Below are 27,801 nucleotides of genomic sequence, written 5' to 3' on the forward strand. Positions count from 1 at the left end.
GTGATCCCTCCACCTTGGCCTCCCAAAGTGCTGTGATTACAAAGGTGTGAGCCATTGCACCCAGTGAACTTAAATTATTTTTATCCCTCTTCATAAAAATCATGCTTCTGTGTTAAAAGTATTTACATATACTTATATTGCTTGATACTACTGACAATCATCTTTTAAAAAGATACATTTTCTGTTATTTGGATAGTATATTTACTCATATTAGCTCACTAATTAAACATACCTGCAGATCAGTTCTTATTCCAGCATGTTCTTTTTACAACACTTTCAAAATAAGATGATGAGATGCCACACGAAATGGGGAACAAGACTTAAAGAAAGATGCCTTTGACTACGGGCATGAAACAGATACAAATCTGTGATGAAAATACAAACTCAGGCTGAGCATGGTGGCTCATGCCTGTAATCCTAGCATTTTGGGAGGCTGAGGCGGGCAGATCCCAAGGTCAGGAGATCAAGACCATCCTGGTTAACATGGTGAAACTCCATTAGCTCTACTAAAAACACAAAATATTAGCCAGGTGTAGTGGTGGGCACCTGTAGTCCCAGCTACTTGGGAGGCTGAGGCAGGAGAATGGCATGAATCCAGGAGGTGGAGCTTGCAGTGAGCAGAGATCGCACCATGGCACTCCAGTCTGGGAAACAGAGTGAGACTCCATCTCAAAAAAAAAAAAAAGAAGAAGAAAGAAAATATGAACTCAATAAAAGTGACACTTCCTGGGCCATGTGCGGTGGCTCATGCCTGTAATCCCAGCACTTTGGGAGGACGAGGTCAGACATTGAAAACCAGCTTGGCTAACATGATGAAACCCTATCTCTATTAAAAATACAAAATTAGCCAGGCGTGGTGGTGGGCACCTGTAATCCCATCTACTTGGGAGACTGAGGCAGGAGAATCGCTTGAACCTGGGAGGTGGAGGTTTCAGAGAGCCAAGATGGCACTATTGCACTCCATCCTGGGCAACAAGAGTGAAACTCCATCTCAAAAACAAACAAACAAACAAACAAATAAATAAGTGACACTTATTGTAAGTGGGTGTAACCGTTCATAAAAAATGTCCAAAGATCTATCTACATCTCTATAAAATAAGAATGTGTATTACTTCAAAAACTGTTAATATCTTAGTATAATATCTGTTTAGTAAAATAATGCCTCCTATGTGCCTATGTGCTTTGGTGTTTACTTCACCCAAGCAATACTGACTTGCAGAGGGTTTCCTGACCTCCTCTTCCTCAGCACAGCCTGTCCTGTACTGTGAAGTCTTTTATACCATAACCAGTCAGAACTGCCTGTAAGTATTGACCCTCCCTAACAGGCAATGACAATAAACCAAACACATTTTCACTCCTCTAACCACACACGGAAACACAAGAACGTTTTACAAAGCAGTAGTGGTGGGCAATAATCTCTTTAGAACTTTAATAAATGTAAATGTGATTCAGATTTGCTAGCTTCCTTTATTTAAATTACTGAAAATAACAAATACATCATGAGAACATACTACAGAGAACTAAAGAGAAACATCAATTTCATTTAAAAATACAACCTCCTGGTGCAGTGGCTCATGCTTGTAAAATCCCAGCACTTTGGGAGGCCAAAACAGGCAGATTACTGGAGCTCCTTTAGGAGTTCGAGACCAGCCTGGGCAACATGACAAAACCCTGTCTCTACCAAAAATACAAAAAAAAAAAAAAAAAAAAAATATCCAGGCATGCTGAAACACATCTGTGGTCCCAGCTACTCAAGAGCCTGAGGTGAGAGAATTGCTTGAGCTGAGATCATACCAATGAACTCCAGCCAAGTGACAGAGTGAAACTCAGTCTAAAAAAAAGGTACCACTATCATTCTCAAAAATAAATGAAGTTGTCACTCATTCACAAGGAAATGTGTCACTCATGTCACAAGGAAAATAAGTATTTGTTTCCAAAGATAGCATTTAAGCTTTCTTGAGAACTTTGAAAAACTTGTTTCTGCTACTGTATGCTTGACAGCTTCTCAGTACTTAAAGATGTTGTAAAATAAGATGGGTGGTTAAATTAAACAAGTGATTTTTGATACAATAAAACATACATAAATATTTTCCAAATAACTAATACATATTACAAATGCAAGTATGTGGGGAAAAAACCATTTATTGTGCAAGAAAGATCGGTGAGTACTGATGGAATACATTTGCTAATATGTAAAATGCCACTGTAACTAATTTAAGAAACTAGCACTTATGAAGCTTTGATTTAGTATTAAAGAATACCCACAATTGTCTCAAAGTTTTAAAAATACACCTTTTACCAACTACATATTTGCATGAGGCTAGGTCATCTTATTGCTTCCTTAAAGCAAATTGCAAAGAAATAGAGAATCCAGCTGCCTTCTATTAAGTTCAACACTACAGATTTTCAATAATATAAATACATGACACTTTTTTACTCCATCTTTTATCATAGAAAAGTTATATTTTCATTTAAAAATTTATGTTAACAATATTGTTCTCAAGGAATATTTTCTATTGTCACAACATGGGTCATGGGTTACTACTGATATCTAGTTGGTGGAGGCCATCAATATTGCTAAACTTCCTGTAATGCACAGGACAGTCCTCACAAAGTGTTATCTAGCTCATAATACCAATAGTGTTAAGGTTGTGAAATCTAAACTAAAAATAGATTTTGACAAAAATCTCAATTTTATATTTCTATCACAGTAAATATCAACGTAATCAATATAAAATCATACTCACTGGGATACTCTATCATTTAAGAATTTAAAAAGTCTCAAGGACCAAAGAAAACACAAATAATTTGCTTCAATATTTTAGTAGGCACAATACAGCTTATGATGTCTAGAGCCAGGACGTAACACTGAGCTTGATATCATGCAAAGTAATTAGCCAGAATAACAAGACAGATTTTAAAAATGCTCACCTTTGCTTGATATGATAATATATCGCCAAGGTCTCACTGTGGAAGGAAAAAAAATTCATAACAATAAATGTTATTTGTTAGGCTTGAAGACATTTTTTAAAACAGGGATAGAGGAAACACTCCTAGCAGCTCTGAAATTCAAATCTTATAGTTCAGAACAGTACCATAAGGGCACTTTCTTATTTTTATTTCTTGACTTTTAGCAAAAATATGAGAACCAAAATGTAAGGTAGTACGTTTTAGAAGACATGTTTCTGTTGATGATCATAATATATAAATAATAACATATTTCCCTGTTATGTGCTCTTCTACCCATAAAATCTTTCATCTCCTGTAATTTATTTTATGCATTTATTAATTTTTTGACCCAGAGTCTCACTCTGTCACCCAGACTGGAGTGCAGTGGCGCGATCTTGGCTCACCAAAACTTCCACCTCACAAGTACAAGCAATTCTCATGCCTCAGCCCCCCAGGTAGCTGGAACTACAGGTTTGAGCCACTATGCACAGCTAATTTTTGTATTTTTAGTAGGGACAGGGTCTCACCATGATGGCCAGGTTGGTCTCAAACTCCTGGCCCCAAGTGATCTGCCTGCCTCGGAACTCCTAAAATGCTGGGAGTACAGGCATGAGCCACCGCACACAGCCTCATGCAGTTTACATCTATGTGTCCATATGTTTTCTTTTCTTTTTTATTATACTTTAAGTTCTAGGGTACATGTGCACAATGTGCAGGTTTGTTACATATGTATACTTGTGCCATGTTGGTGTGCTGCACCCATCAACTCCCCAAAGGACTATAAATCGTGTCCATATGTTTAAGCCATACAGTAGTGTTTTCTTTTTTTAAGATGTTAGGCCCTGCATTTTAGTTTAGTTCACTATCTCCTATAACCCATTTTTAATTATTTCCCTAAAAATACATAATGAAAGTGCTTTATAATATTATTTGAAATCAATTTTGCATAATTATTAAAAATATATTAGTAAACATAAGCACACAGGAAATCAATGACAGGTGCAGTGATCCTAAAATGAGCCATGCTGACAAGGCAGTGTAACAGGACACAGTCTAATGTGAATGGTAGGTACCTTCAATTATTTTAACTGAAATATTTATGAACAGATACACCTCTTCAGATATATGTAACTGTATTCCTAAGTTACTCACAGATTCTGCGCATCACAAAACAAGAGGTTCTCTTACCTAAGTTATGTGCTTCCATTTGCCCTCGGCATCTAGAATGAGGCTCAGAATAACTGAGGGAAGGCAAATCTGAATTTTAATAATAGGTCTATACAATATCAGCACTTTTTAAAAAGCCTGTAACATTAGCATTTAAGATAGATATGTCTATAGTGCTTCAAGTAGTTTTCATCTCTAAAATCATTTTGAAATCACAGAATTTGAAGTTACATGTTGGAAAGGACCAAGGACCACAACATTTAATCCAACATTCATTTTACCGATCAGGAAAACAAACCCCAAAACTGACTTGCCCAAGGTCCCACCAAATAGGAGCAGTTTCTCTCAAACTTTACTACACCTTAAAATCAACTGAGGAGCTTTAATAACTGCCTCATTTTCAACTTGAGGCTTTTTGATTTAATTAATTAGCATTGGGTAGGACTTTGGCCATCAGGGTTGTTGTTAAAAATTTCCCTGGTGATTTCAAGGTGCAGCAAAGTTTGGAATGATTGAGTTGGGGTGAAAATCAGAATCTTCTGGGATGCTTTTCTTCACATAAAGATGCCTCACATCCATTCCTATTTTCCTAAAAATAGTGCCTAGAAATAGAGTGTTGAGGTGGGAAGATACAAATGTTCGCAGACACGTATTTTGAAAAATAAACCTGCAAAAGTGATCCCAATGAGTTTCATCTACCCCATTGACAACAGTGCACTACTAACCTATAATAAACATTTTTTCAAAATCTTTTCTTGAAGCCAATTTGCCCTATTAATTTGCTCAATAAACTTTTATTTCACTGATAGTGAATATATCAAATGATAATTTCTCAAACTTGATGGGAAATTAAAACTTACTTTACTTTCAGAAGTAGACTTCTAAATATTAGAATAACGAGGAAAAAAGCATGAAATTTGTTTGAGCAAGATTAATGGATTCATATTTAAAACTCCTTTTAAATTGTATGCTAACACATCAAAACTTCTGAATTCAAAAGAAGCCAGGGACATGAGCCAGAGTGCCTTTTTTTTTTTTTTTTTTTTTTTTTTTGAAGGATTTAGAGGCTTGGCTGAATACAGACATTTAGTGATTACTCAATAGGTCCCAAAGCTTAGGACTTGATACAGGATTTGAAACCAATTTTTACTGAAACACAATTTCATCACTACTACTGTGATAAGGGAGAGAGGAAAGTGACATTATTATGAGTGTAAACTTGCCTCTATGTTGTTGTTGTTGTCATTCATTTTAGAAACAGAGTTTCGCTCTTGTTGCCCAGGATGGAGTGCAATGGTGTGATCTCAGCTCACTGCAACCTCTGCCTCCTGGGTTCAAGCGATCCTCCTGCCTCAGCCTCCCAAGTAGGTGGAATTATAGGCAGCCGCCATCACGCCCAGCTAATTTTTGTATTTTTAGTAGAGACGGAGTTTTGTCATGTTAGCCAGGCTGGTCTCGAACTCCTGCACTCAAGTGATCGGCCTGTGTTGGCCTCCTGAACGGCTGGGATTACAGGCGTGAGCCACCATGCCTGGCCACCATGTTTTTTTAAATTATACTTTAAGTTCTGGGATACATGTGCAGAAGGTGCAGGTTTGTTACATATGTATATGCGTGCCATGGTGGTTTGCTGCACCCATCAACCCATCATCTAGGTTTTAAGCCCCACGTGCATTAGGTATTTCTCCTAATGCTATTCCTCCCCTTGCCTCTGACCCCCTGACAGGCCCCGGTGTTTGAAATTCCCCTCCCTGTGTCCACGTGCTCTCACTGTTCAACATCCACTCATGAGTGAGAACATGCGGTGTTTGGTTTTCTGTTCCTGTGTTAGTTTGCTGAGAATGATGGTTTCCAGCTTCATCCATGTCCCTGCGAAGGACAGGAACTTTCTTTCTTATAGCTGCATAGTATTCCATTGTGTATATGTGGCACATTTTCTTTATCCAGTCTATCATTGATGAGCATTTAGGTTGGTTCCAAGTCTTTGCTATTGTAAATAGTGCAACAATAAACATACATGTTCATGTGTCTTCATAGTAGAATGATTTATAATCCTTTGGGTATAAACCCAATAATGGGATGGATGGGTCAAATGGTATTTCTGGTTCTAGATTCTTGAGGAATCACCACACTGTCTCCACAATGGTTGAGCTAATTTTCACTCCCACCAGCAATGTAAAAGCATTTCTATTTCTCCACTTCCTCTCCAGCATCTGTTGTTTCCTGACTTTTTAACGTTCACCATTCTAACTGACAAGAGATGGTATCTCGTTGTGGTTTTGATTTACATTTCTCTAATGACCAGTGATGATGAGCTTTTCTTCATAAGTTTGTTGGCTGCATAAATGTCTTCCTTTGAGAAGTGTCTGTTCATATCCTTCACTCACTTTTTGATGGGGTTGTTTTTTTTCTTGTAAATTTGTTTAAGTTCCTTGTAGACTCTGGATACTAGGCCTTTGTCAGATGGATAGATTGCAAAAATTTTCTCCCGTTCTGTGGGTTGCCTGTTCACTCTGATGATAATTTCTTTTGCTGTGTAGAAGCTCTTTAGTTTAATTAGATCCCACTTGTCAATTTTGGCTTTTGTTGCCATTGCTTTTGGTGTTTTAGTCATGAAGTCATTGCCCACACCTATGTCCTGAATGGTATTGCCTAGGTTTTCTTCTAGGGATTTTATGGTTCTAGGTCTTAGGTTTAAGTTTTTAATCCATCTTGAGTTAATTTTTGTATAAGGTGTAAGGAAGGGCTCTAGTTTCAGTTTTCTGCTTATGGCTAGCGAGTTGTCCTAACACCATTTATTAAATAGGGGGTCCTTTCCTCCTCATTGCTTGTTTTTTTCAGGTTTGTCAAAGATCAGATGGTTGTAGATGTGTGTCATTATTTCTGAGGCCTCTGTTCTGTTCCATTGGTCTATACATCTGTTTTGGTACCAGTACCATGCTGTTTGGCTACTGTAGCCTTGTGGTATAGTTTGAAGTAAGGTAGCGTGATGCCTCCAGCTTTGTTCTTTTTTGATTAGGATTTTCTTGGCTAATACGAGCTCCCATACGAAATTCAAAGTAGTATTTCTAATTCTGTGAAGAAAGTCAGTGGTAGCTTGATGGAAATAGCATTGAATCTATGTATTACTTTGCCAGTGTGGCCATTTTCATTATAGTGATTCTTCCTATCCATAAGCATGGAATATTTTTCTATTTGTTTATATCCTCTCTTATTTTCTTGAGCATGTTTTGTAGTTCTCCTTGAAGAGGTCCTTCGTGTCCCTTTTAAATTGTATTCCTAGGTATTTTATTCTCTTTGTAACAACTGTGAATGGGAGTTCACTCATGAATTGACTCTGTCTATTATTGGTGTATAGGAATTGTTGTGATTTTTGCACATTAATTTTGTATCCTGAGACTTTACTGAAGTTTCTTATCAGCTTAAGGAGTTTTTGAGCTGAGACATTGGGGTTTTCTAAATATATAATCATATCATCTGCAAATAGAGACAATTTGACTTCCTCTCTTCCTATTCAAATACGCTTTATTTCTTTCTCTTGCCTGTTTGTCCTGGCCAGAATTTCCAATACTATGTTAAAAAGGAGTGGTGAGAGAGGGCATCCTTGCCTTGTGCTGGTTTTCAAAGGGAATGCTTCCAGCTTTTGCCCATTCAGTATGATATTGACTGTGGGTCTGCCATAAATAGCTCTTATTATCTTGAGATACGTTCCACCAATACCGAATTTATTGAGAGTTTTTAGCATGAAGGGCTGTTGAATTTTGTCAAAGGCCTTTTCTGCATCTATTGAGATAATCATGTGGTTTTTCTCATTGGTTCTGTTTATGTGATGGATTACATATATTGATTTGCATATGTTGAACCAGCCTTGCATCCCAAAGATGAAGCCATCTTGATCATGGTGGGTAAGCTTTGTGATGTGCTGCTGGATTCAGTTTGCCAGTATTTTAATGAGAATTTTCATGTCGATGTTCATCAGGGATATTGGTCTGAGATTTTCTTTTCCTACTGTGTCTCTGCCAGGTTTTGGTATCAGGATGATGCTGGCCTCATAAAATGAGTTAGGGAGGAGTCCCTCTTTTACTATTGTTTAGAATAGTTTCAGAATGGTACTAGCTCCTCTTTGTATCTCTGGTAGAAATCAACTGAGAATCTGTCTGGTCCTGGACTTTTTTTAGTTGTTAGGGTATTAATTACTGCTTCAATTTCAGAACTTGTTATTGGTCTATTCATGGATTCGACTCCTTCCTGGTTTAGTCTTGGGAGGGTGTATGTGTCCAGGAATCTATCCATTTCTTTTAGATTTTCCAGTTTATTTGCATAGAGGTGTTTATAGTATTCTCTGATGGTAGTCTGTATTTCTGTGGAATTGGTGGTCATATCCCCTTTATCATTTTTCATTGCATCTATTTTATTCTTCTATCTTTTCTTCATTATTCATCTGGTTAGCAGTCTATTTTGTTAATCTTTTTGGAAAATCAGCTCCTGGATTCATCGATTTTTTTGAGAGGATTTTTGGGTATCTATGTCCTTCAGTTCTGCTCTGATCTTAGTTATTTCTTTTCTTCTGCTAGCTTTTGAATTTGTTTGTGTTTGCTTCTCTAGTTCTTTTAACGGTGATGTTAGGGTGTCAATTTTAGATCTTTCCCACTTTCTGATCTGGACATTTAGTGCTACAAATTTCCCTCTAAACACTGCTTTAGGTGTGTCCCAGAGATTCTGGTAAGTTGTGCCTTTGTTCTCATTGGTTTCAAAGAACTTCTTTATTTCTACCTTAATTTCATTATTTACTCAGTAGTCATTCAGGAGCAGGTTGTTGTTAATAGTCATTCAGGAGCAGGTTGTTCAGATTCCATGTAGTTGTGCGGTTTTGAGTGAGTTTCTAAATCTTGAGTTCTAATTTGATTGCACTGTAATCTGAGAAACTGTTATGATTTCCATTCTTTTGCATTTGCTGAGAAGTGTTTTACTTCCATTTAAGTGGTCCATTTTTGAATAAGTGCTGAGAAGAATGTATATTCTGTTGATTTGGGGTGGAGAGTTCTGTAGATGTCTATTAGATCTGCTTGGTCCAGAGTTGAGTTCAAGTCCTGAATATCCTTGTTAATTTTCTGTCTCACTGATCTGTCTGATATTGACAGAGGGGTGTTAAAGTCTTCAACTATTATTGTGTGGAAGTCTAAGTCTCTTTGTAGGTCTGTAAGAACTTGTTTTATGAATCTGGGTGCTCCTGTATTGGGTGCATATATATTTAGGGTAGTTAGCTCTTCTTATTGCATTGATCCCTTTGCCATATGTAATACCCTTCTTTGTCTTTTTTGATCTTTGTTGGTTTAAAGTCTGTTTTATCAGAGAGTAAAATTGCAACCCCTCCTTTTGATTTCCATTTGTTTGGTAAATATTCCTCTATCCCTTTATTTTGAGCCCATGTGTGTCACTGCACATGAGATGGGTCTCTTGAATATAGCACACCGATGGGTCTTGACTCTTTTTCCAATTTGTCAGTCTGTGTCTTTTAATTGAGGCACTTAGCCTGTTTACATTTAAGGTTAATATTATTATGTGTGGATTTGATCCTGTCATCATGATGCTACCTGGTTATTTAGCACATTAGTTGATGCAGTTTCTTCATAGCGTGGTTGATCTTTATATTTTGCTATGTTTTTGCAGTGGCTGGTACCAGTTTTTCCTTTCAATATTTAGTGCTTCCTTCAGGAACTCTTGTAAGGCAGGTCTGGTGGTGATAAAATCCCTTAGCATTTGCTTGTCTGTAAAGGATTTTATTTCTCCTTCACTTATGATGCTAAGTTTGGCTGGATATGAAATTCTGGGAAAATTCTTTAAGAATGTTGAATATTGGCCCCCACTCTCTTCTGGCTTGTAGGATTGCTGCAGAGAGATCTGCTGTTGGTCTGATGGGCTTCCCTTTGTAGGTAACCTGACCTTTCTCTCTGGCTGCCCTTAACATTTTTTCCTTCATTTCAACCTTGCTGAATCTGACGATTATGTGTCTTGGGATTGCTCTTCTCAAGAAGTATCTTAGTGATGTTCTCTGTATTTCTTGAATTTAAATGTTGGCCTGTCTTGCTAGGTTGGGGACCTTCTCCTGGATAATATCCTGAAGAGTGTTTTCCAACTTGGTTCCATTCTTCCCATCACTTTCGGGTACACCAATCAATCATAGGTTTGATCTTTTCACATAGTCCCATATTTCTTGGAGGCTTTGTTCCTTTTCATTCTTTTTTTTTTCTCTAATCTTGTCTTCACACTTTATTCCATTAAGGTGATTTTCAATCTCTGATATCCTTTCTTCTGCTTCATCAATTCGGCTATTGATACTTGTGTATGCTTCACGAAGTTCTCATGCTGTGTTTTTCAGCTCCATCAGGTCGTTTATGTTCTCTAAACTCTTTATTCTAGTTAGCAGTTCCTGTAACCTTTTATCAAGATTCTTAGCATCCTTGCATTGGGTAGGAACATGCTCCTTTAGCTTGGAGGAGCTAGTTATTACCCACCTTCTGAAGCCTACTTCTGTCAATTTGACAAACTCATTCTCCATCTAGTTTTGTTCCCTTGCTAGTGAGGAGTTGTGACCCTTTGGAGGAGAAGAGGCATTCCGGATTTGGGCATTTTCAGCATTCTTATGCTGGTTTTTTTTTCTCATCTTCATGGATTTATCTACCTTTGATCTTTGTTGTTGATGACCTTTTGAAGTTGATGGGATTTTTGGATTGTTGTCCTTTTTGTTGGTGTTGATGTTACCGCTTTCTGTTTGCTAATTTTCCTTGTAACACTCAGAGGCCTCTTCTGTAGGTTGGCTGGAGTTTGCTGGAGGTCCACTCCAGACCATCTGCCTGGGTATCACCAGCGGAGGCTCCAGAATAGCAAAGATTGCTGCCTGCTCTTTCCTCTGGAAGCTTCATCCCAGAGGGGCACCCACCAAATGCCAGCTCTCCTGTATGAGGTGTCTATCTAACCCTGCTGGGAGGTGTCTCCAAGTCAGGAGCCAGCTGCCATTTTTAATTAAAGTAAAAGTTACTGACAATTGAATTAGCTAAAAATGCTAGAACATTTGAAATAAAATTGTTTATAAGCTAGTTATGTTTATAGAATGAAAAGTAAAGTTAAAGACATTAATATTCTAAATTAGCACTTTCCAAATTGTGTTCTAAAAATCAATACTCATAACCCAAGGAGGTGATAATGATGTACACTAGACAAACCCAATGGAGCTGGTGGTGGTGTTGGTTGTAGTTCCTTTTAAAATAAAGTTCATCTCAGGATACTCTCAAAATGCATTTTTGTGGCCCATGAGGTGCTCATGCACAATGGGAAAAAATCAAATGTAGATACACTGTGGTGCCAGAAGAGAAAAAGCTGTGCCTTCTTCCAAGACTAATGTCCAAAGTAGTACACATTGATTTAGGCCTGCAATGCACTGAAAAACTAATAGTTTACAAAAATCATTCAATAAAAGGAATCTATCCTTCTCATTGCATTCAATATTGTATTAAGGCATGAAGGCATCAAATAAATAGCTACATTTTTCTGGGATTGCTTACTTGCTGATTTTTCCTTCCACAATAACATCTAAGATTAAAAGAGAAATTGATACTTAATATTTAGAATCTGGATATCAATATATAGTTGACTCCAATTTGTTAAACTGATTGCTGAAGAGTACAACCAAATGGCTGAAATAATTTTTGAATAAAGGAGTCTGTCCCTTGGCAATATAGTTGTACCCATGATTTTAGTATCATTGTAAGATGAGGTTGACTGGCTGTGCTGTCATCAAGGAATATTGTCAAATATGAACTGTATTGTTGAGTAAAATGCTCAGTAGATACCTGACGGGGAAGGGAAGTATAAGTTAAACTTATCAAAGTGTACCTTTTCATTGGTTAAAATGTCAATTTTTTCAAAGCACTATGATATTTCTTACACTCCATGAACTGCCTGAGTATGGTACCATATGCACTCTATAAAAAACTCATTGGAGGCTCTTAACTTCCACAGATGATGTTTGAGATACAGGTTATAAAATGCTGCTTTTAACATGGTACCTATCATCAGACCTCACAAGGATTTTATGAATTCCCTTTATAAATAATGAGAAAAGTTTAAAATAAGATTTCATTGTTTTTTTCTATAGTGACATAAAACAGCTGAGAATTTCTATTTCTGTTATTTATTTACTACAGTAAAATGTAATGTATTAAATAATATTGGTACAAGACCATTTACTGCAATGAATACAAGACTAATGCATCTACTAAGTTACTAATCCTAAATGTATCATTTCAAAGTGAGAAAGACATAGGTTTCTCTAGTCCTGTTTTCTTATGTGGAGGATAAAAAGAGTAACACTTAAATATTCTCTCACACCCTGAAAACAGATGACAACTTAAAAAATTTAACTTTCACTTCATGTTTAAACAAGACTGCCATGACATGACTCAAATGAGACTCTCAAAGAATACTTTCCATTCATTTCAAACCTTGATTAATTTTATTCTATAAATCATTTGACCTGCACCTAGGCATTTTCCTGCTCTACCCCTTTTCTCTGACTGGAATAATGCTTTTCTCCTTCCTTGTTTCAGCGAGCTTGACTGTGTCTACCTTCTTGGATCTCTTTGCCAGTAGCCTCACCAAAACACATTTTTTTTTTACACTAACTAGTTACAAGATACTAATTCTAGCAGAGTATTCTCCTCATGAGAAAGTACGCCTCTCCCTAAGAGTAAGGGAGTGCCCTAACTGTTCCTACCTCCAGCTGCTCAGCATAAAATTTTGAATAAATCAAAAAGTTCAACAAGTATTTGACAAATTAATTCAGTTATAATTTGGAAGGTAAGTAAGTCTTATATTACATTTAATTACAGCAAAAACACTACTAACAGGTTACTGTTTACAGGTATTATTTAAGGTAGCCACAAAATAGAAACAAATCTAACTTCAGTCAGCATAAATCTGAGTATGAAATTTTATAGTCTTTAATGAGAAATGGAAGGGATGACTTAGTTCTTTTAAAGTTCAATGACAAAAACTAGAAAACAATCATATCTCCTATTTTAGTAAGTCAAAACCAAAGCCTTACTATCAAAGGTCCAGTACCCATTGGACACCAATGCCCAACCACTGACTTATTCCACTGTACCTGCTGCCTCTCATTTTAACACATTAAAAACACTAAAGCTGTTTTCCTTGTAGAGGTCTTTCACCTCTTTGCTTAGATATATTTCTAAGGGTTTCGCTGTTGTTGTTTTGCAGCTATTGTAAAGGGGTTGAGTTATTGGTTTGATTCTCAGCTTGGTCGCTGTTGGGGAATAACAGAACTACTGATTTGTGTACATTAATTTTGTATCCTGAAACTTTTCTGAATTCATTTTGTCAGTTCTGGGAGGTTTTTTTTTTGGAAGAGTCGTTAGGGTTTTCTAGGTATACGATCATATCATCAGCAAACAGTGACAGTTTGACTTTACTGATCTGCATGCCTTTATTTCTTTCTCTTGTGTGATTGCTCTGGCTAGGTCTTACAGTACTATAGTGAATAGCAGTGGTGATAGTGGGTATCCTTGTCTTGTTCCAGTTCTCAGGGGGAATGCTTTCAACTTTTTGCCACTCAATATTATGTTGCCTGTGGGTTTGTAATGAATGGCTTTTATTACATTGAGGTATGTCCCATGTATGACAATTTTGCTGAGGGTTTTAATCATAAAAGGATGCTGGATTTTGTTAAATGCTTTTTCTGCACCTATTGAGATGATCATGTGATTTTTGTTTTGAATTCTGTTTCTGTGGTGTATCACATTTATTGACTTGCATATGTTAAACCATCCCTGCATTCGTGGTATGAAACCCACTTGGTCATGGTGCATTATCTTTTTGATATGCCATTGGGAACTACAAAACATTGCTGCATGAAATCATGGATGACAAACAAATGGAAAGACATCCCATGCTCATGAATGGGTAGAATCACTATTGTGAAAATGACCATACTGCCAAAAGCAACCTACAAATTCAATGCAATTCCTATCAAAATACCATCATCATTTTTCACAGAACTAGAAAAAGCAATCCTAAAATATGGTACCAAACAAGATGACACATAGCCGAAACAAAACTAAACAAAAACAACAAATCTGGAGCCATCACATTATCTGACTTCACACTATAAAATAAGACCATTGTCACCAAAACAGCATGGTACTGGTATAAAAATAGTCAGAATAGGCCGGGTGTGGTGGCTCACGCCTGTAATCCCAGCACTTTGGGAGGCCAAGGTGGGCGGATCACAAGGTCAGGAGATCGAGACCACGGTGAAACCACGTCTCTACTAAAAATACAAAAAATTAGCTGGGAGCTGTTGCGGGCGCCTGTAGTCCCAGCTACTCGGGAGGCTGAGGCAGAAGAATGGCGTGAACCCGGAGGCAGAGCTTGCAGTGAGCCAAGAGCGCGCCACTGCACTCCAGCCTGGGGGACACAGCGAGACTCCATCTCAAAAAAAAAAAAAAAAAAAAAAAGTCAGAATAGAACACCAATAGAACTGAATAGAAAACCCAGAAATAAACCCAAATACCTACAGCCAACTTACCTTCAACAATGCCAACTAAAACAAAAAGAGAAGAACATAAACCCTATTCAACAAATGGTGCTGGGATAATTGGCAAAGCCACGTGCAGGAGAATGAAACTGGATCCTCAACTCTCACATTACACAAAAATCAACTCAAGATGGATCAAGGACATAAAACTACAACCTGAAACCTTAAAAATTGTAGAAGATAATATGAGAAAAACCTTCTAGACATTGGCTTAGGCAAAGACTTCATAACCAAGAACCCAAAAGCAAATGCAACAAAAACAAAGATAAACAGGTGAGACTTAACTAAACAGCTTCTGCACAGGAAAAGGAACAATCATCAGAGTAAACAGACAACCTGCAGAATGGGAGAAAATCTTCACAATCTATATATCTGACAAAGGACTAATATACAGAATCTACAAGGAATTCAAACAGATGGGCAAGAGAAAAAACAAACAATCCCATAAAAAAGTGGACTAAGGATATAAATACACAATTCTTAAAAGAAGATATACCACTGGCCAAAAAACATATGAAAAAATGCTCAACATCACTAATGATCAGGAAAATGAAAATCAAAACCACAATGCCATACCACCTTACTCCTGCAAGAATGGCCATAATTAAAAAATCAAAAAATAATAGATGTTGGTTTGGATGGGGTGAAAACACTTCTCTACAACGCTGGTAAAAATGGAAACTAGTACAACCACTACGGAAAGCAGTGTGGAGATTCCTTAAAAAACTAAAAGTAGAACCATCACTCAATCCAGCAATCCCACTACTGGGTCTCTACTCAGAAGAAAAGAAGACATTATACAAAAAAGACACTTGCACATGTATGTTTGCAGCAGCACAATTTGCAATTATAAAAATGTGGAACCAGCCCAAATGCCCATCAATCAACAAGTGAATTAAGAAATACCACTCAGCCATAATAAGGAATAAATTAATGGCATTCCCAGCAACCCAGATGGAATTAGAGACTATTATTCTAAGTGAAGTAACTCAGGAATGGAAAACTAAAGATCATATGCTCTCATTCATACGTAGGAGCTAAGCTATGAGGATGCAAAGGCATAAGAATGATACAATGGACTTTGGGGACACAAGGAAAAGGGTGGGAAGGGGGTGAGGGATAAAAGACTACAAATTGGGTTCAGTGGACACTGCTCAAGTGACAGGTACACTAAAATCTCACAAATAACCACTAAATAATTTACTCATGTAACCAAATACAACCTGTTTTCCCCAAAACCTATGGAAATAACAGTAAATAAATAAATAAACTATGGCATTCTTCCCAGCAAATATAAAATAAAATGAAAACTCAAGTTTACATTTTCCTCTCTCCTTTTTGGCAAGACAAATTTTAGATATGTTTTAAAATAATAACTTTTTTCTTTTTCTGAGACAGGATCGATCTCCCTTTGTTACCCAAGCTGGAGTGCAGTGGTGCAGTTACAGTTAACTACAGCCTCAAACTCCTGAGCTCAAGTGATCCTCTGTCTCAGCCCCATGAGTAGGTAAAACTAAAGGCACATGCCACCATGCCTGGCTAATTTGTTATTTAACCTTTCTGTAGAGATGAGCTCTTGCTATGTTGACCAGGCTTAAAATAAACAAATTTTAATTAATTTAAATATTTCTAACATTTTGGGCATTCATGAATACAGCTCCATCTATTGGGCATTCATGAAAACAGCTCCATCTATGTTGTGAGGTAATGGGATAATATGGCAGTGTAAGTTTGAATAAGCATATTAAACAAGGCCTTAGAAGAAAAGTATAATATGCTTATTATAGATACATCACAAAAAAAAATGTCTGGGGTAATACCATTAATTATATTGAAATTAAACTTTGATTCACATGTAAATATAGGTCCTAAATTTGGATTAAATATGATAGATTGACCACAAATGTATTTCCTCTGCCTCTGGAAGTCTCGTTAGTCATACGTAAAATACTGGTTACAAATAGGATCAGGAGAGAAGGTTGACAGAGATGATTTTTAATAAATGCTGGGACATAAAAAGCACATAAAGGAGTGGTACATAACACAGAAGCACAACTTTGGTCCCTACAGAAAGTGACTGGAAGAGAAGCAAGCCAGTTTGTCTTGTAGAACTAAAGGCAGGCTGTGAACTTACCGGCAAATAGAACTTTGGAAAGTAGGGTAAAATGTAAAACAAAAGCCAGCAATGTCAGAAAATATGTGGTTAGAGCCCCAAGTCCAACTGTCCTCCCATCTGATAAGAAACTTAGATGTGTGTTTTCTGGATATACCAAACCTGAGAATTTCTAGGTTCAGAAATACCAAGACTTAAACCTGAGATATAAAGAAAACTGTGCACCAAAAATAGAACTCCAACTTGCTTCCCTAACTCTGCTTTTGGAAAGCAAGTAGACATTCTTTTACTTCCCAGGCAGGAAAATTGGGAGATCTTTTCTCAGAAGAAACTGAACTGACTCGAGTAAAGATCCCCAGATAATACACTGAAGTCCCGCAAATGAAAAGCTAGTTTGGCTTCCAAAACCACACACTGAGTGCCACCAGTTAACAGAAGTCCCGCTTCCAAATAAAACCAGGGAACACCACACATTCGAGGGAAGCCTCCAACAAGAGAGATCAAAACAACAGAAAAAAAGGAATTCATGGACCAGTCAAAATTAGGAGCAAAACTTTAAAAGAAAACCTAAAAACACACTGAAAAAGATATACAATTCAATAGAAATATTAGAGTACAAAGTCACGGAAACTGAAAAATCGAAGGAGAAAAATTAAAAACCAATGCAGGTATACTGACCTAAGCAGCTGAGTGTCTGAATAACAAGACTGTCAGAAAAAAAGGAATAGAGAAAACACAAAAATTCTCAAGAAGAGATAGTCTTCAGACTTAGTAGCCTCAATAAAATGAAAAGATTCCCACCAAGCTGTTATTATGAAATTTCAGAAGCTCAGTGAGCGAGAAGCTTCTAAAAGCTTCCACAGGTACATAAAACCTGGTTATAAATAATATATCTCACAATGGCAATAGAGTCAAGAACAACACTGTAATGAGGGCACAATTGTGAAATATCTTCAGAATCCTAAAGTTTAGATTCAACCTAGAAGTTTACTCTCTATCAAAAAGGAGGGATTTTAAGACTAGCCAGATCCCTAAACATCTCTGACCAGGAAAATGTGCTCAAGTACAACTAGAGAGGATAACAGGACAGCAGGAAACAGAATCTAGGACTCAGGTGATCCCACACAAGATGGCAGCTATGTGAGATCCCAAAAGACTTTAAGGAACTAGCACAGAAAAGCAGACATCGAGCATATCTAGGGAAAGCCACTCCATATTGAACTGGGATGACAAAATGTCAAAGACAGTTGCTCCCCCACCCACGGCAAAAAAAAAAAAAAAAAAAAAAAAAAAAAAGGAACAGATGTGTTTTAGCAGATGGAAAGTATCTTTGAAAGGCATGGGATAAATGCTACAACACCTGGGGGAAAAACAGCTGTCATAAAACAGGCAAAAGAATATAGTCAGAAAATTAGCTTCATGCTAAAAAATAATGGATGTGAAAGCAAACAGACCAGCCAGGGGCTACTTACAGCATTTGGCTGGGTAAAGTAACATAGGCTAGGAAGAAAGAGATGATCCAGAAAAAGTGCAGAAATTCTCAGATTTCAGAACTGTTTCAGAGAAAGAATGAAGGACATATAATGCAGAGGCATAGTGAAAACACCATATGACTTAGCAGTGAATAGAATTTGCATAGTCATAATCATGTAAATATTACTGATTTAATTTAAAAGTGTGCTACAGTTGGAAGAAACAGAGGGAGAAAAATAAGGTCATGGTGTAGTGAGGAAGGTATGCTTTCACCTGCAATGACAAAGTCAATAGACAGTGCTGACAGCTATTCTATTTTTGTTATTTATTATTCTGTATTTGTTATTTTGTTATTTGTTATTTCTTACCTATTCTATTTTTGTTATTTGATTAAAAATATGATTAAATATTTAAGGCAGATCTTTATACCACAACCAGACTATTGAAATTTAACTTAATGTCAGAAACTCTTAAAAGGTGGACACACTAAGCTGCAGATTTTTCTCTGAATAAATTTGATACCTAGGAAAATACAAAAAGAGGTCCATGCTATTACCACTGAGTCCCCATTATAATTTAAAGGAATCAAGAGACATATTTTTATAACAAACTATCAATTTCTTAACTTTTTGACTGTTTACGTACATGATTTGTATAGTTGCTTTTTTTCTCTTGTACTAAGAATGAAAAAACATGGTCACTTCTGATACAAACACCATAAAATAAGAGTAGTAATGTCTTACTAAATACTCCTAAATGAGGAAAAATTCTATTTAAAAATACTTTCAACAATTTATATTTAAATTATCTGGCACGATAAATCTCATAAAGTAAAATCTAAAAACTTAGTTTTACTTTTTGACCTAGTTTACTTTTTGTTTCTATTACATACACATGAAAGAATCCTTGTGTACAAAAGAAAAGGGCAAAGAAAATGAGGCCAGATAAAAAAGTTAGCTAATAAAACAGTTTAACTTTTGCATATATGAGCCATGAGTATTTTCTCATTTACCAGAATCTAAGAGTTAACAGCTCTAAGAACTACTTTCTGGCCAGGCACATATCTCTAGATGCACCAAAATCCCTGTGAGCATCTCGAACCACACTTAGTGGTTATCTACTAATATGTCACTAAAAACAAAACAACTGGAAAGTAACCTATCTTAAATTTAAATTTTAAAATGACTATACAAACCCCGATTGGACATGGTGTCTGCAGCACAAAAAATCATTTTTTTCTAAAAAAATAACAAAAAACAAAAAACAGGCCAGCATAATAAAAGCTCTAAGAGGAATTGGGTCATGGTTTGTTTCCTACACTGCCTCCACCTTTGATGGTGGAAAGGCCTTGCAGGCAAACATTCCTACCACTGAAGAGTGAGGGACATGGAATACCTTTTGTTTTACCTCTTCCATGCTCTCCATGTGGGAGAAGCCTACAGCTCTGGAAGGAACTGGGAAAAACAACTCTGATATGGTTTGGATATTTCCCCCCCCCCCCACTCCAAATCTCATGTTAAAATGTGACCCTTAAATATTGGAGACAGGACCTAATGGGAGGTGTTTGGGTAATGGCGGTGGATTCCTTATGAATGGCTTGGTGCCATACCCATGGTAATAAGCAAATTCTCATTCTGGTAGTTAAAAAGAGTGTGACACCTTCCCTCTACCAGCCTCTCCCTCCCTCTCTCACCATGTGGAACCATGTCCTTCCCCTTTGCCTTCCATCATGATTGTAAGCTTGTTGAGGCCCTCACCAGAAGCAGATGTTGAAGCCATGTTTGTACAGCCTGAAGATCTATGAGCCGATTAAACCTATTTTTGTTATAAATTACCCAGCCTTAGGTACCTCTTTATAGTAATGCAAAAATGAACACAAATTCTAACCAGAAATACCTGACTCAGACAGGCAAAGTCTACTCAAACTACAAAAAGAAAGATGACAAATTCCTCTATTTTACTGTGCTGCATTACTTCCCATTTTATTATAGATCCTCACTTGTATTCTTGCTGCTTAAATCAAATGGAAAACTTGGCTGTGTATGGCTTTTTAGCAAACAAATGAGGATTTAACATAACATTAAGGAAAATAAGCAGAAGTAGGGCATGTTTAAAATTACATTACATCAGATGAAAAGGTTAATAACTTAAAAGTTTTGGGAAGCATAAACTTGGATGTGATAAACTCATGTGATCAGGAGACTGTGCAAGAGGAGGCCAAAATCACAGATTCAATCTCTGTTGATGAGTAACTATGTTTTTTTATTTGTTTAAATGGAAACCAAGCTGAAGCCTAAGTTCTATCTTTAAAATGTACTCTTTGGAGCAAGGGATAAAGATAAATCTATGACTCCTCCATCACATGACAAATTGTGTTGATAAAAAGATGGCAAAATGTGTAGACAAAAAGTTTACATGACTTCATTGACACAGTAACAATTAAGAAAAAGTATATAACACATTAAAATAAGACAAGTAAATATGTGAAAATTTGAAAAAATCAAACCAATACGAGTTTCTAAATACTTTCTATAATACATCTGATCAAACAACAAGAGTTTTCACTCTTTTTCTTGGCAGAAAAGACAATGTTGTCTCACCATCTGTTGGAGATTTTCTCAGGAATATTGTGCTTGCCTCTGGATGGTCAGAAGGGTTGGACTCCTATATCTATAGAGGGAGAGAAGAAAAAAAGATGTGATCATTTATAAAAATATATCAACTCATTTATTTGACTGCTGCATTTAGGCTGTTTACCTACCTCTACTTTTATTCTCATCCATTGAAATGAATGTAAAGACATAAGATGAAGCCAGGCAAGATGGCACATGCCTGTAGTCCCAGCTACTCAGGAGGCTGAGATGGGAAAATCCCTTGAGCCCAGGTCAGGAATTTGAGGCCAGCATGGGTAACATAGTGAGACCCGTCTTTATTTAAAAAAAAAAAAAAAAGAAAAAAATTTGGCGGAGCAAGATGGCCGAATAGGAAAAGTTCCAGTCTCCAACTCCCAGCGCGAGTGACACAGAAGACAGGTGATTTCTGCATTTTCAACTGAGGTACTGGGTTCATCTCCCTAGGGAGTGCAGGACAGTGGGTGCTGGTCAGCTGCTGCAGCCCGACCAGCGAGAGCTGAAGCAGGGAGAGGCATTGCCTCACCTGGGAAGCTCAAGGGGAAAGGGAATCCCTTTTCCTAGCCAGGGGAGCTGAGACACACAACACCTGGAAAATCGGGTAACTCCCACCCCAATACTGTGATCTACCAAGGATCTTAGCAAACGGACACACTAGGAGATTATATCCCACACCTGGCCGGGAGGGTCCCATGCCCACGGAGCCTCCCTCATTGCTGGCACAGCAGTCTGCGATCACACAGCAAGGCAGCAGCAAGGCTAGGGGAGGGGCGCCCGCCATTGCTGAGGCTTAAGTAGATAAACAAAGCAGCTGGGAAGCTCCAAATGGGTGGAGCTCACAGCAGCTCAAGGAGTCCTGCCTGTCTCTGTAGACTACACCTCTGGGGACAGGGCACAGCTAAACAACAACAATAATAAAAAAAAAAAGCAGCTGAAACCTCTGCAGACGCAAATGACTCTGTGTGACAGATTTGAAGAGAGCAATGGATCTCCCAACACGGAGGTTGAGATCTGAGAACGGAGAGACTGCCTGCTCAAGTGGGTCCATGATCCCTGAGTAGCCTAACTGGGAGACATACCCCACTAGGGGAAGACCGACACCCCACACCTCACACGGTGGAGTATACCCCTGAGAGGAAGCTTCCAAAGCAAGAATCAGACAGGGACACTAGCTGTTCAGCAATATTCTATCTTCTGCAGCCTCTGCTGCTGATACCCAGGCAAATAGCGTCTGGAGTGGACCTCAAGCAATCTCCAACAGAACTACAGCTGAGGGTCCTGACTGTTAGAAGGAAAACTAACAAACAGGAAGGACACCCACACCAAAACCCTATCACTACGTCACCATCATCAAAGACCAGAGGCAGATAAAACCACAAAGATGGGGAAAAAGCAGGGTAGAAAAGCTGGAAATTCAAAAAATAAGAGCGCATCTCCCCCTCCAAAGGAACGCAGCTTATCGCCAGCAACGGATCAAAGCTGGATGGAGAATGACTTTGATGAGATGAGAGAAGAAGTCTCCAGTCCATCAAACTTCTCAGAGCTAAAGGAAGAATTACGTACCCAGTGCAAAGAAACTAAAAATCGTGAAAAAAAGAGTGGAAGAATTGATAACTAGAATAATTAATGCAGAGAAGGCCATAAACGAATTGACAGAGATAAAAACAATGACATGAGAAATACGTGACAAATGCACAAGCTTCAGTAACCAACTCAATCAACTGGAAGAAAGAGTGACAGCGATTGAGGATCAAACGAATGAAATGAAGTGAGAAGAGAAACCTAAAGAAAAAAGAAGAAAAAGAAAGGAACAAAGCCTGCAAGAAGTATGGGATTATGTAAAATGACCAAATCTACGTCTGATTGGGGTACCTGAAAGTGAGGGGAAAAATGGAACCAAGTTGGAAAACACTCTTCAGGATATCATCCAGGAGAACTTCCCCAACCTAGTAGGGCAGGCCAACATTCAAATTCAGGAAATACAGAGAACGCCACAAAGATTCTCCTCAAGAAGAGCAACTCCAAGACACATAATTGCCAGATTCATCAACGTTGAAATGAAGGAAAAAATCTTAAGGGCAGCCAGAGAGAAAGGTCGGGTTACCCACAAAGGGAAGCCCATCAGACTAACAGCAGATCTCTCGGCAGAAACTCTACAAGCCAGAAGAGAGTGGGGGCCAATATTCAACATTCTTAAAGAAAAGAATTTTCAACCCAGAATTTCATATCCAGCCAAACTAAGTTTCATAAGTGAAGGAGAAATAAAATCCTTTACAGATAAACAAATGCTTAGAGATTTTGTCACCACCAGACCTGCCTTACAAGAGACCCTGAAGGAAGCACTAAACATGGAAAGGAACAACCGGTACCAGCAATTGCAAAAACATGCCAAAATGTAAAGACCATCAAGGCTAGGAAGAAACAACATCAACTAACGAGCAAAATAACCAGTTAATATCATAATGGCAGGATCAAGTTCATACTTAACAATATTAACCTTAAATGTAAATGGACTAAATGCTCCAATTGAAAGACCCAGACTGGCAAACTGGATAAAGAATCAAGACCCATCAGTTTGCTGTATTCAGGAGACCCATCTCACATGCAGAGACATACATAGACTCAAAATAAAGGGATGGAGGAAGATCTACTCAGCAAATGGAGAACAAAAAAAGCAGGGGTTGCAATACTAGTCTCTGATAAAACAGACTTTAAACCATCAAAGATCAAAAGAGACAAAGAAGGCCATTACATAATGGTAAAGGGATCAATTCAACAGGAAGAACTAACTATCCTAAATATATATGCACCCAATACAGGAGCACCCAGATTCATAAAGCAAGTCCTTAGAGACTTACAAAGAGACTTAGACTTCCATACAATAATAATGGGAGACTTCAACACCCCACTGTCAACATTAGACAGATCAAGGAGACAGAAAGTTAACAAGGATATCCAAGAATTGAACTCATCTCTGCAGCAAGCAGACCTAATAGACATCTACAGAACTCTCCACCCCAAATCAACAGATTATATATTCTACTTAGCACCACATCACACTTATTCCAAAATTGACCACATAATGGGAAATAAAGCACTCCTCAGCAAATGTACAAGAACAGAAATTATAACAAACTGTCTCTCAGACCACAGTGCAATCAAACTGGAACTCAGGAATAAGAAACTCAATCAAAACCACTCAACTACATGGAAACTGAATAACCTGCTCCTGAATGACTACTGGATACATAACGAAATGATGGCAGAAATAAAAATGTTCGTTGAAACCAATGAGAACAAAGATACAACATACCAGAATCTCTGGGACACATTTAAAGCAGTGTGTAGAGGGAAATTTAGAGCACTAAATGCCCACAAGAGAAAGCTGAAAAGATCTAAAATTGATACTCTAACATCACAATTAAAAGAACTAGAGAAGCAAGAGTAAACACATTCAAAAGCTAGCAGAAGGCAAGAAATAACTAAGATCAGAGCAGAACTGAAGGAGATAGAGACACAAAAAACCCTCCAAAAAATCAATGAATCCAGGAGTTGGTTTTTTGAAAAAATCAACAAAATTGATAGACCGCTAGCAAGACTAATAAAGAAGAAAAGAGAGAAGAATCAAATAGATGCAATAAAAAATGATAAAGGGGATATCACCACCGACTCCACAGAAATGCAAACTACCATCAGAGAATACTATAAACACCTCTATGCAAATAAACTAGAAAATCTAGACGAAATGGATAATTTCCTGGACACTTACACTCTCCCAAGACTAAACCAGGAAGAAGCGGAATTCCTGAATACACCAATAGCAGGCTCTGAAATTGAGGCAATAGTTAATAGCCTACCAACAAAAAAAAAGTCCAGGATCAGATGGATTCACAGCTGAATGCTACCAGAAGTACAAGGAGGAGCTGGTACCATTCCTTCTGAAACTATTCCAATCAATAGAAAAAGAGGGAATCCTCACTCACTCATTTTATGAGGCCAACATCATCCTGATACCAAAGCCTGGCAGAGACACAACAAAAAAAGAGAATTTTAGACCAATATCCATGATGAACATCAATGCAAAAATCCTCAATAAAATACTGGCAAACTGGATCCAGCAGCACATCAAAAAGTTTATCCACCATGATCAAGTGGGCTTCATCCCTGGGATGCAAGGCTGGTTCAACATACACAAATCAATAAATGTAATCCAGCATATAAACAGAACCAAAGACAAAAACAACATGACTATCTCAATAGATGCAGAAAAGGCCTTTGACAAAATTCAACAGCCCTTCATGCTAAAAACTCTCAATAAATTCGGTATTGATGGAACATATCTCAAAATCATAAGAGCTATTTATGACAAACCCACAGCCAATCTCATACAGAATGGGCAAAAACTGCAAAAATTCCCTTTGAAAACTGGCACAAGACAGGGATTCCCTCTCTCACCACTCCTATTCAACATAGTGTTGGAATTTCTGGTTAGGGCAATCAGGCAAGAGAAAGAAATAAAAGGTATTCAGTTAGGAAAAGAAGAAGTCAAATTGTCCCTGTTTGCAGATGGCATGATTGTATATTTAGAAAACCCTGTTGTCTCGGCCCAAAATCTCCTTAAGCTGATAAGCAACTTCAGCAAAGTCTCAGGATACAAAATTAATGTGCAAAAATCACAAGCATTCTTATACACCAGTAACAGACACACAGAGAGCCAAATCATGAATGAACTCCCATTCACAATTGCTTCAAAGAGAATAAAATACCTAGGAATCCAACTTACAAGTGATGTAAAGGACCTCTTCAAGGAGAACTACAAACCACTGCTCAGTGAAATCAAAGAGGACACAAACAAACGGAAGAACATACCATGCTCATGGATAGGAAGAATCAATATCGTGAAAATGGCCGTACTGCCCAAGGTAATCTATAGATTTAATGCCATCCCCATCAAGCTACCAATGAGTTTCTTCACAGAATTGGAAAAAACTGCTTTAAAGTTCATATGGAACCAAAAAAGAGCCTGAAACCCAAGATAATCCTAAGTCAAAAGAACAAAGCTGGAGGCATCACGCTACCTGACTTCAAACTATACTACAAGGCTACAGTAACCAAAACAGCATGGTACTGGTACCAAAACAGAGATATAGACCAATGGAACAGAACAGAGTCCTCAGAAATAATACTACACATCTACAGCCATCTGATATTTGACAAACCTCAGAAAAACAAGAAATGGGGAAAGGATTCCCTATTTAATAAATGGTGCTGAGAAAATTGGCTAGCCATAAGTAGAAAGCTCAAACTGGATCCTTTCCTTACTCCTTATATGAAAATTAATTCAAGATGGATTAGAGACTTAAATGTTAGACCTAATACCATAAAAACCCTAGAAGAAAACCTAGGTAATACCATTCAGGACATAAGCATGGGCAAGGACTTCATGTCTAAAACACCAAAAGCAATGGCAACAAAAGCCAAAATTGACAAATGGGATCTAATTAAACTAAAGAGCTTCTGCACAGCAAAAGAAACTACCATCAGAGTGAACAGACAACCTACAGAATGGGAGAAAATTTTTGCAATCTACTCATCTGACAAAGGGCTAATATCCAGAACCTACAAAGAACTCAAACAAATTTACAAGAAAAAAAAAAAAAAAACCCATCAAAAAGTGGGCAAAGAATATGAACAGGCAGTTCTCAAAAGAAGACATTCATACAGCTAACAGACACATGAAAAAATGTTCATCATCACTGGCCATCAGAGAAATGCAAATCAAACCCACAATGAGATACCATCTCACACCAGTTAGAATGGCAATCATTACAAAGTCAGGAAACAACAAGTGCTGGAGAGAATGTGGAGAAATAGGAACACTTTTACACTGTTGGTGGGATTGTAAACTAGTTCAACCATTATGGAAAACAGTATGGCGATTCTTCAAGGATCTAGAACTAGAAGTACCATATGACCCAGCCACCCCATTACTGGGTATATACCCAAAGGATTATAAATCATGCTGCTATAAAGACACATGCACACGTATGTTTATTGCGGCACTATTCACAATGGCAAAGACTTGGAATCAACCCAAATGTCCATCAGTGACAGACTGGATTAAGAAAATGTGGCACATATACACCATGGAATACTATGCAGCCATAAAAAAGGATGAGTTTGTGTCCTTTGTAGGGACATGGATGCAGCTGGAAACCATCATTCTCAGCAAACTATCACAAGAACAGAAAACCAAACACCGCATGTTCTCACTCATAGTTGGGAACTGAACAATGAGATCACTTGGACTCGGGAAGGGGAACATCATACACCGGGGCCTATCATGGGGATGGGGGAGGGGGGAGGGATTGCATTGGGAGTTATACCTGATGTAAATGACGAGTTGATGGGTGCTGACGAGTTGATGGGTGCAGCACAGCAACCTGGCACAAGTATACATATGTAACAAACCTGCACGTTAGCACATGTACCCTAGAACTTAAAGTATAATAATAAAAAAAGAAATTAACAAAATTTACTGTAAAAAAAAAACACATAAATTTGCCTTTACATTGTGTAAAAATCGACTGCATAGAATAAAACAAGATGGCAGTATGTTTTAAAAGACAGGTCTATTTTATAGGCAAAATATAACTTAAAAGTATTCTGGAGTTTTTAAATTTTTAAAAAAGTAAATCCAGCATATCTGTCTCTTCCATGTCATTGTGAGGACTTAGAACCTTAGTTCTGTTGAGTAGCTCTCTTCCATAGTCACATGAGATCTCTAAGTCTTCATTTCTTCATTAGCAAAACATATGGAGAATATGTATATAGACTTTATTTGTGTTGCAAAGGAC

General features: G+C 37.6%; 1 protein-coding gene across 3 annotated transcripts in view; it reads right to left on the minus strand.

Annotated features, from left to right (window-relative positions):
• The window catches only part of LOC101866089 (uncharacterized), a 121,639-nt gene that overhangs the window by 30,116 nt on the left and 63,722 nt on the right, over positions 1-27,801 (minus strand). For 2 of the 3 annotated variants that reach the window (XR_012417581.1, XR_012417580.1), the window contains exons 4-5: positions 20,915-20,984; positions 2,932-2,967 (exon numbers count right to left, since the gene is read on the minus strand). The gene's annotated coding sequence lies outside the window, so the exon portion shown is untranslated. The remainder of the gene's footprint in view (positions 1-2,931; positions 2,968-20,914; positions 20,985-27,801) is intronic. The other variant, XR_012417582.1, reaches the window with a different exon arrangement.

This window comes from Macaca fascicularis, chromosome 9 (assembly GCF_037993035.2).
Source record: "Macaca fascicularis isolate 582-1 chromosome 9, T2T-MFA8v1.1".
Classification (NCBI taxonomy): Eukaryota; Metazoa; Chordata; class Mammalia; order Primates; family Cercopithecidae; genus Macaca; species Macaca fascicularis.